We start from the raw sequence: 10,472 nt of genomic DNA on the forward strand, positions 1-10,472 counted from the left end.
TAATGAGATGTAGATAATCCCCAATATCCTTAGGAACAAAAGTCAGGATTCAAAGTCAAGTCCACCTAACACAAAATCCATGTTCTTCCTATTTCACCACAGTGATCACCATGGAAAAGGATAAGAGTCATGTACTCTCACAGGCAGTAAGGAGGAAAACACCCTAATTTATGAGGAAACAACTCAAGTGCAAAGGAGTAATTTCTCCATCAAAGATAGATCTCTTGTTTCTTGAAATCCCAGCTAAATGTTTGTTTTTCCATCACATTGAGTATCCAGTTATCTTCTCCTTAAGCTTTTTTTGGAGAATGTTTATGCTTGTTGCAAAAGCTTGTGAGCAGACCAAGTTAGCACACTGAATAACTGCATTTATCCTTTCTACCTCACAAGATCCTAATACAACAAAATTAAAAAAAAATTGGTATAAACCCCAAATAATAAAGATAATGGGAAGGGAATGGGCATAATATAGGACAAAACATTCCATCAAATTTCCAGAAGATGGAAAAGGATGGAATTTTCAATTGATGAAGCTAAGAAGTAGAAACCAGAGGCTAAAACATACAAACAAAAGTCTCCAAGAATAAGGCAGCTGCTTTCCCCCAGCAGAACACTGACGAAGCTTCTAATTTAAATTTTCAAGTACAATGGGGCATGAGTGAAAGGTGGATCTAAAACCATAGGGGATAATTAATCAGAAGGCTATACAAAACAATAAACCACCCCATATTGAGTTACAGAAGGCTGGCAGCCAGGTATTTAAATCTTGGACCAAATGAACCTCAGATAGATCTCATCCCAAATGAGTTGAACAAATTGTCTTGGATGATTATGGAGCAGCCAGTATGAATAACTGAGCCCCAAAATAAAGTCCTTCATTTTCTGCCATTTGCAGAGCCCATCCTACCTTACTTATCTTAAAACCAACCGTGGCAGATATAAAACTTTTCCCAGTAACATAGGGCTCCCAGCCAATCTTCCTATTGCCTTATTGTTATGTATGACTAAAGAACCAATTTTAATCAAACATTTGAGAACAGCCTAAAACAGAAAAGTTATGGATCATAAACAAGTAGAAAACTGATCCATGACTTAGAACACAGAAATGAACTTAAATGGGCAAAAAACAAGCAGTCAAGAATAACTAAAACTGAGCACCTCTCTTGTTACTGTATTCAAGAAAACTGAGAAGATACGAACTGCCAAATCAAGGAAATACTATAAAACTGGAACAATTAGGTAATATGAGATTTTTATAACTAAAAATATGGTTGTTAAAGTAAAATGTTATTAAAGATAGAGTAAGCAAATTCCCCTAAACTGTAAAACAAAAGACAACCATTAAATGTGAGAGAAAGGAAAATATATTTAAGGTCAACCCAAGAGATACAACATCTGAATGACTAGTTTGGGAAAGGCCTGAGTGCCAAGTAAGATACTTGTTAGACTATCAATGAGAAATTTCAGGATAGGGGAAATAAAAAAAAAAGTAAAGATCATACAAGCTTCCAGGGAGCAAAAACTGATCACCTCAAAGAATCAATAATCAGAGTATAAAAATTCTCAATGACAAAATTGGAGCAAAGCCTTTTAATTTGTAATGGTGAAATTATTTTAAACTTGTATCTCTACATATTCAAATCATTAGTTTTTTTTTTTTTTTCTTTTTTGAGACCAGAGTAAAGACAGTTTTCAGCCATGTAAAATATACAAAGTTGACCCTTACTCCTCCCAAAGCATTTTCCTATGAGGGTACCTAAGGATATGTTCCAGCAAAGAGGTAGCCCTAGAAGGAGGAAGTTATAGGATTCAAGAAACAGTTATTATATACTAGGAGAGCAGTAAAAGATTCCCCAATAGGCCTAGGAAGAAATCAGTCCAAATCTGAGGAGGAGAATGGAGGACTCTTTAATAATGAATCAGTGAAATCAGTTTAAATATGACAGAGGCAGAGAACAAGAAAAAAAAAAAAGATAACTGGATACTCAAGAAAGAACAACATACTATGCAAAAAAGTCATGGTCCAAATTGCAATGAGAAATGAGTAGGCTTCAAGGAAACTAGCTCAATGGATTCTACCAGCAGAAAAAAGATGTAAACTCTGGAAAAGTAAAGAATATGGTAAATATTGCATATGTGTCACCTTCATGCAAAGAGAGAAAGCACATCAATAAAAAACACTGTAAACAATGAATAAATCTGAGAAAGACATGGTTCAAATATAAAGCAAAATGCAGCATGCTTTTGAAGAGTTACTGGCATGTAAGAAATGGGAAACCTTCTGAACATTTTTCTTTGAGTACTGTAGAGGATTATGTATTTAAATTGAAAAGAAAGAAATGTAATCATAGCACAATTTATGATTCTCCAGTGAACATTACACAGCCATTGTGTTGTAAATATAAAATTTAGGCTCAACCTATGGGCTAAGTATGAGACTTTCAGAATTATGATTTTTGAACACAATGTTGTCAGCATTATGAACATAAAAATAAATGCATATCTAAATTTAGAAAGGAGGTAGAAAAAAGTGTAAGTAATAAATCAAGAGAGAAAATGAAATGAAATCATAAAGATCCTCAATTAACAAAAGAGAAAATAAGAAAAAGGGGAAAAAAAAGAGTGGAGATGTTAAAGCAATAATGCTTTAATGTGAATGATATAAACAAACCATTTAAAAGACAGAAATTGTGAGACTGATGAAAAACCAAGACTTAACTATATATTATCTACAAAAATTCACTCTAAATATAAAAAAAGCCCAAAAGTTTAAAAGGATGGAGAAAAGTATACTATATAAATGCTAACTAAAACAAAGGTGGAGTAGCTCATTTCAGGCAAAGAAGACTTTAGAACAAGAATGCTACCAGGGATATAAAGAGATATTACATAAAGATAAAAAGGGCAATTTTTCAATAAGCAGTACAAATTCTAAATCTATGTGCACTTAATAACAGAGCTTCAAAACACATGAGGCAAAAACTGATAGATTTGAAAGAAGAAATTGACAACCCATAACTATAGTTGGGAGACTTCAACACTCTCTTCTCGATAATTAATTGAAGAAGAAGGCAGGAAATAATTAAGGTGAAAGATGAAAAGAACAACACTATCAACCAATGTGACTTATTTGACATTTATGGAATCGTTCACCCAACAACAGCAGAATACACATTCTTCTCAAGTACACATGAAACATTCACCAAGATAGACCACATACTTAGCCATAAAGGAAATCTTAACAAATTTAAAATGATTTAAATAGTACAAAATATCTTAGTCCATAACAAAATTAAACACATAATCAATAACAAGAAGATATAGAAAATGTTTACAAATACTTTAAAATTAAGCAATATAATTCTTAATTACTTACGGGTCCAATAAGAACTCAAGGGGAAATGTTTAAAATATATTTTGCACTCAATTAAAATGGAAATAAAACATATAAAATTTAGCATGATACAAGTAAAACAGTGCTCAGAGGGAAAATTAGAGAATTAAATGCTTATATTAGAAAACTAAAAAGATCTAAAAATCAGCAACCTAAGTTACCAACTTAAGAAACTAGAGAAAAAAGAGAAATTAAACCAAAAACAGCAGAAAGAAGTAAATAATAAAGGTTAGTACAGAAATAAGTAAAACTGAAAACAGAAACAATAGAGAAAATCAATAAAACTCAGAGCTGGTTCTTGAGAAAATGATTAAAATGAGTAAATATCTAGCCAGAATGACCAGGAAACAAAAGAGAGGAGACACAAAAGAGCAGAATGAGATAAGGAAGAGAGGACATCACTACTGACACAGATTGAAAGATTAACAAGAGACTAGTAAGAATACATCTCTGACCGTAAGTGCTACAGTAAAACGGACCAATTCCTTGAAAGACACAAACTGTGAAAAGTCAGTTAAGAGGAAACAGATAACCTGAATAGTCCTCTATTTATTAGATAAGTTGAATAAGTAATTAATAACCTTCCATAAAAGAATACTCTATGCCCAGGTAGCTTTACTGGCTATTTCTTTAAGGAAAAACAAATTAAAACTATAATAAAATACGAGTACATAATTCTTACAATAGTTAAAATTAAAAGCAAAAGCATCCCTCCCCCCCGCCTCCCCAAATCCTGACCATATCAGGTGCTGGAGACAATGAGGAGTAACAGGAACTCTCATTCATTGATAATAGAAATGCAAAATAGTACAGCCATTTTAGAAAAATTTGGCAGTTTTTAATAAACACACACTTAACCATATGACTAAGTAGTCACACTCTTAAGTGAATTATAATTTTATGTTCATACAAAAACCTGTTTTCATAATGGTCAAAACTGGAAGCAACCCAGATGTCCTTCAGTAGGTAAACAAACTAGATGCACCCATACAATGGAATATTACTCAGCAATAAATAGAAATAAACTATTAATTCACTCAACAAAAAGGATGAATTATATGTGTATTGCTAAGTGAAAGAAGCCAGATCCCAAAGTCCACATATTGTATGATTCAAATTAAATAACATTCTGGAAAAGACAAAACTATAAGGATAGAAAACAGGTCAGTAGTTGCCAGGAATTGGGACTAGGAGAGAGGTAGACTCCAAATGGGTCACACAAGGCAATTTTTAGGGCAACGTAACTCTTCTACCTGTTACTGTGATGGTGGACACATGACTTTACCACAGTCCATAGCACTGTACATTAATTTTTATGGCATAAACTCGTTGAAGGGAATGGGGAAGAAAGATGCCAAATAATTCTGAAAAACAGAAATGGTTAGATTTTCTAAGCTTAAAGGAAAAAAAGAACTGTACCCAAAACTATATTATACTTCATAAATTTATTTCTTACAGGAATATAACTTAGCAATTCTGTAAGTACTGTATCTGTACACTAGATTTAATAAATAAGTAAGTACATTTCAGATTATGAGACCCCAGTCACTTTTACTGTCAGAGAAAGGATTTACAAATAAGCAAGTTGGAAATGCTAGAAAGAAACCTATAGTGACAGATTAGAGTTTGAGATATTAGCATGAACTCATGTTTACAAGCGCACACACACACACAACATATACTGACAGGTAAAAAAAAATTAGTTATTTGTGTACACATAGGTTAGTGTACATACTTTACTTCCTAGCTTTGTTCACTGAAAGGGACCACAAGCCATGATACTTCATTTACAATGAGTACGTCTAGTGCTCAGATATTTGTTTCTAAATGCCATTCTTTAATAAAAGGAGTCAGGGAAAACTTGGAGAAATAGCTGATTCTAGGGCTGGAGTAGGGAAAGTGAGTTTTCACTATCTTGTAGTGCCAGAAAGTAAAGAAGTCCTAAAAAAAAAAGATGGGGCAAGTCAAAAGGATGTGTGTTAACTTGATAAAACTGCCCATGGTTAAAAGCTGGAACAGCTTAAGTGAGAAAATAAATTATATTATTTTATTATAACTGAAAGAAAAAAAATAAATATCCATGAGCCCATACTAATATAAATAATGTTTGAATACATACATACATAAATGACTAAACAGAAGAGAGGGAACGGCTTCCTTACAGAAGAATTCTAATTTATAAATGTAAAAGGAATGAGGGAAATAGAAAATCACCATTAGAAAAACCATAATAATAATTACTGCGGGCAAGATCCACTGACAAATTCTGAATTAGTGGGAGAATCCTTAAGGCAATATTTGCATAGTCTCAAAGTATCTTCCCCACCAAACTATTATTTTTTTGTGGTGACTTGAGCATAAACCCACAACTCTTTGAAATCCATGACAGCAAGAACTGGAGCTTAATTCTTTCACCTGTGAGTACAGTTGCACTCAGTGACTCACTTCTAATGAATAGCACCATGGAAAGGGAAAAATGGTAATTAACAGTCGAGAAACCTTGTTGATGGCCCCTTATCCAAGTGATTCAGGTTAACATCACCAGTAATAAGTCATGTTGATATCATGTACCCCTGATATGATAAGGGTAGCCCTGTGGTATTCTTCCCCCAAACCCATAACTTCAGTACAATCATGATATAATATCAGACAAAAACCTGACCACTACTCTTTGAAAGTTTTGAGGTTATGACAGACAAGGAAACTAAGAAACGCTTACAGATTGGAGGAGAGTTAGGAGAAAAGTTGACTAAATACAATGTGGTATCTATGATTAGATCATGAAAGAAACAGAAAAAGAATGCACCAAGAGAAAAACAAAGCCTCTCATTTAGTTAATAGTGTTGTACTAGTGTGAGTTTCTTTATTTTGATAAGTGCACCATGGTCATATAAGATGTTAACATTGTGGGGAGCTGGGTGAAGGGTATATGAAATCTCTCTGTGCTATCTTTGCAACACTTTTCTAAGTCTAAAATTACTTTGAAATAAAAGAAACAAAAAAATGGATTGGGTTAAGAAATACTTTTGTGTGTATTCATTTAAAGTTACAAAGGTCATGATTAATGTAACTAAAAATAATTATACCACTATTTTAAAAAGAGAGTGGAAAGAGAGTGGATGCATGGTGTAAGTGAACTAAAAATTCCCAGCTTGCAATGCAGATGGTCAAAAGTTCATTTCTAAAGTTCGATAATAAATAACTCTAAATGTATTATTTAGAAAAATTGGATAATCACCAGAAAATCTTAAAACAGACCTGGTTAAAGGAAGTTTCCTATTAGAGCAGAAATATACTGACCAGAAATGGGAGGTCAGAGACTGCGATGGTCGTGACCATTTCATTGGCAATATCTGATTTTGTGACCATATGCATATATTATTGCAATAAACATTAAAAACAGTATTTTTCCATAGAGGGATTCCTTGGTCAATAGTTTGAAATATATTTAGTACTTTTCTTTTCTTTTGGAGAGTCACAACATGCATTTCCATATTAAATACTTAGAGAAACTGTAAATTAACAACAAAACAAGAGTAGCAAAATTTCTGTAAATCAGCATGCCTTGAACTTATTTGACCACAGAAACAAGTATTAGCCTTACTAGCAACTAACACGATGTAGAATGCAGTTTGGGAAACGCTGCACTCTGAATCCTTGCAGAGTAAAAGAAAACCACAACTAAGAAATTAATGTGAGTCCTCTAACTGGTGGCACAGATGAGCTCCTCCCACTCTCTGGAGCCCATAAATTACTAAACTCATCACCGTGGTTCCCGTCTGTCTTCAGTATCTATCCCAAATACTGATTTCTGGCACTATTTTGCCTTCTTAGATTCACTGTCCTTACTGCTACTTAATCATTTTGCAGGTCTTTAACATCCTCATTCTGATTCCTGACATATGTAAATGACCCCTGAAGCATAATGCTCGTGCTATTACCCACAGTAAGAGAGACAGACAGAGCTCTGGGATTCCTTCCTTGGATATCACCTCTCCTATGTGGGAGGAATTTCACACTCTGCCTTGAAACTCAGTAATCAAAAAGGTAGGCTTCTGCCCCCTGGGTCCTTCGAAGCCTCTAGTGCTTTGGGGTCATGGGAGGCTCCCTGTCTTACCTGGATTTTGGTCCCAAAGGGATGGTTTCTGGAAGCCAGACAAAATCTATGACTGCAGCTGTTGTAACTTACATGGTCCTGAATCAAGGCAGGTGGATTATGTATTCTTTTTGTTCTCACTATGGATTTATGGGAAGGAAGGGTTATTTTTCCCCTTGTCCAAATATCTTAAATCATTCAAAGGCAGAAATAGACTTTAAGCAGAAAAATGCAAATGTAACTGGGACACTTACAATGACCTAAATGCATGCTGATTACCTCTTCTGTTATTTTCTGCCCTTAAATAAAGAAAATAAAATAAATGTCAGCAGTAAGGAAAATGAAAGTAGGTCAGACTACAGAACCATTAGATCAAAAGCAGTTAGAACCAAACACACCTTTCCCAAGTGGGAAGCGAGAAATCAACATGTAAATGAAAAGCATTTGAAGAGTTGTAGCAGTTCCTCTATTAGCCTTGGCAATTAGAAGGAGGGCATTAAATTATTCTGGGGACTGCATCTTGTTAACTGGAACAAAGTGGAAATGCTGGTAATGTTACTGAAAGAGATGAGTCACTCCAAAACAGAACTTTCATTGGGTGGGACTCACATTCTTTAGAAAATGAGAAGAATGAGCAATGAAGGATGTTCCCTGCTGAGACAGTTTATGGGGGAAGACAGTTAAACTTTACACTGTGTGTGTGTGTGTGTGTGTGTGTGTAAGGGTCTGCTGGTTCTTTCCAATCAACTGTGACTGAAAGCCCAATACACCACTATGTGGTGATCAAATGCCTACAGCATGACCATGGACGCCCACTGAAGACACATTGTGCTCATGCCTATTAATGATTGTTATGCTATGCTATTCTCTTTTGAAATTTTGCTTTTAATGTCCCCTCATATGGGATCAAGTTAACACATCCATCCTTGTCCTACAAATTTTAACAGAGTTAATACCATTTGTACAGGCATGAAGGAAAGAGAAGCAGCTAAATAAATATGGAACATGCCTGCCAGTGAAAAAAGGTGCTCACAAAGTGTTTTTAGAACAGAGTAAGATTTTGGGAGATATCCTCTGAAAGAAGGAAAGGGAGCAGTTCTGTGAATTTAGTCAGGTAATGCAATAGTAAAGAAGGCTCTAAGAACTGATAAAAGACTTTAGAGAATAAATAATGAATGATTTAATTGACTACAGGTACTAACTCTCAAAAATTTGAATTCATTTTTGGTCCTAATACAGATAGTCCCCATAATGTTTGTTCTCCAATAGTGCCCAAATTACTATGAATCTACAGAGAATCTTGAGTTTGTACCTGAAAAGTCAAAGGTAACATACTAAGACCCAAAAGACTGAACTTAGATAAAGAAGTATCTCAAATTCCCTTGTGCTTAATATGTAGGAGGAATAAAGTCCTATCTTTACTACTAGTTGTTAGCCTTTGGAATGTACCATTTTACATATCACTCAAGAAAAATGTAGGAAACATAACAGGGCCCACCATTTTATACATTCTATAGTATGAGTGTTGGAAATTCCTTCTGATCTTCTGTTCCCTGAACTGACAAATGGGACATTCAAATAGCAAGAAAGAGAAATTTAGCATTCCTTAGCAACATAGCTCATAAGATAGGGGCTCCTGGAAAAACTCATTTGAGTTTGTGGCAAATAAATCATTTTTATTTCTAAATGATCACCATGATGTTTACTCTGTTACATGTAAAAGTAGAAGTACATGCTTTCATTTTGATTAGTGATCTTTAGACTTTTTAGGTTGTATCCTAAATTTACACAAAAAACCCTCACGAATAAGGTTATACAGAAAGGGAAAAGATTCACAATGGCCAACATAATACTGCAGATGAACGAAGTTGGAGGGCTGACACTATCTTACTTCAAGACTTAATATAAAGCTACAGTAATCAAGATAGTGTGGTACTGGCACAAGAATAGACAAATAGATCAATGGAACATAGAGCCCAGAAATAAACCACACAAGTATGGTCAACTAATCTTTGACAAATGAACAAATGCAATCCAATAAAAAACAATAGATGTTTCAACAAACGGTGCTAAAACAATTGGATGTCCACAGGAAAAACAAAACAAAATAAACTAAAAAACAAAGAAACATAAAAGAACAACAACAAAAGAATTTATACACAGACCTTACATCCTAAAAAATTCTCAAAACAGATCACAGACCTAATGGAAAACATGAAACTAAAACTTCTAGAAGATTACACAGGAGAAACTCTAGATGACCTTCACAATGTGTTTTTAGATACAGCACCAAAAAAAGTCCATGAAAGAAAACTTGGTATGTTGAACTTCATTAAAGTCAAATTAAAAACTAAAAACTTCTGCTCTCCAGAAGACATTGTTAAGAAAATGAAAACAAGCTACACTGGAGAAAATATTTGCAAAACACGTATCTGATAAAAAAAACTTGTATCCAAAACAAACAAAGAACTCTTAAAACTCAACAATAAGAAAAAAAATCCAATTAAAAAATGGACGAATAATCTGAACAAACACCTCGCCAGGGAGGATATACAAATGGCAAATAAACATATGAATAGATGCTCAACATCGTATGCCATCAAAGACATGCAAATTAAGATGACAATGAGATACCACTACACACCTATTAGAATGGCTAAAATCTGAAACCCTGACAACATCGAATGCTGGCAAGGACCTGGAGCAACAGGAACTTTCTTTCATCGCTGGTAAGAACACAAAAGGAACAGTCATAGTAAACAGTTACTATACAATCCCACAATCATGCTCCTTGACAGTGACCTAAATGAGTTAAAAACATATAATTTCAAAATACAAACACATAGAAACCAGCACAAAAATGTTACCAAAACTTGGAAGCACCCAAGATGTTCTTCAATAGGTGAATGGATACACAAACTGTGTACATCCATAAAGTAGACTATTATTCAGTGATAAAAATAAATGAACTATCAAGCCACA

General features: G+C 34.2%; 1 long non-coding RNA gene across 1 annotated transcript; it reads right to left on the minus strand.

Annotated features, from left to right (window-relative positions):
* Positions 1 to 218: 218 nt before the first annotated feature.
* LOC116662530 lies at positions 219 to 9,698 on the minus strand. Its single transcript, XR_004318495.1, has 3 exons — positions 9,327 to 9,698; positions 1,721 to 1,725; positions 219 to 230 (listed from the first exon to the last, which is right to left on the minus strand). It is a non-coding gene; the product is annotated as an uncharacterized LOC116662530 (long non-coding RNA).
* Between the last annotated feature and the right edge of the window lie 774 nt (positions 9,699 to 10,472).

This window comes from Camelus ferus, unplaced genomic scaffold (genome assembly GCF_009834535.1).
Source record: "Camelus ferus isolate YT-003-E unplaced genomic scaffold, BCGSAC_Cfer_1.0 contig299, whole genome shotgun sequence".
Taxonomy (NCBI): Eukaryota; Metazoa; Chordata; class Mammalia; order Artiodactyla; family Camelidae; genus Camelus; species Camelus ferus.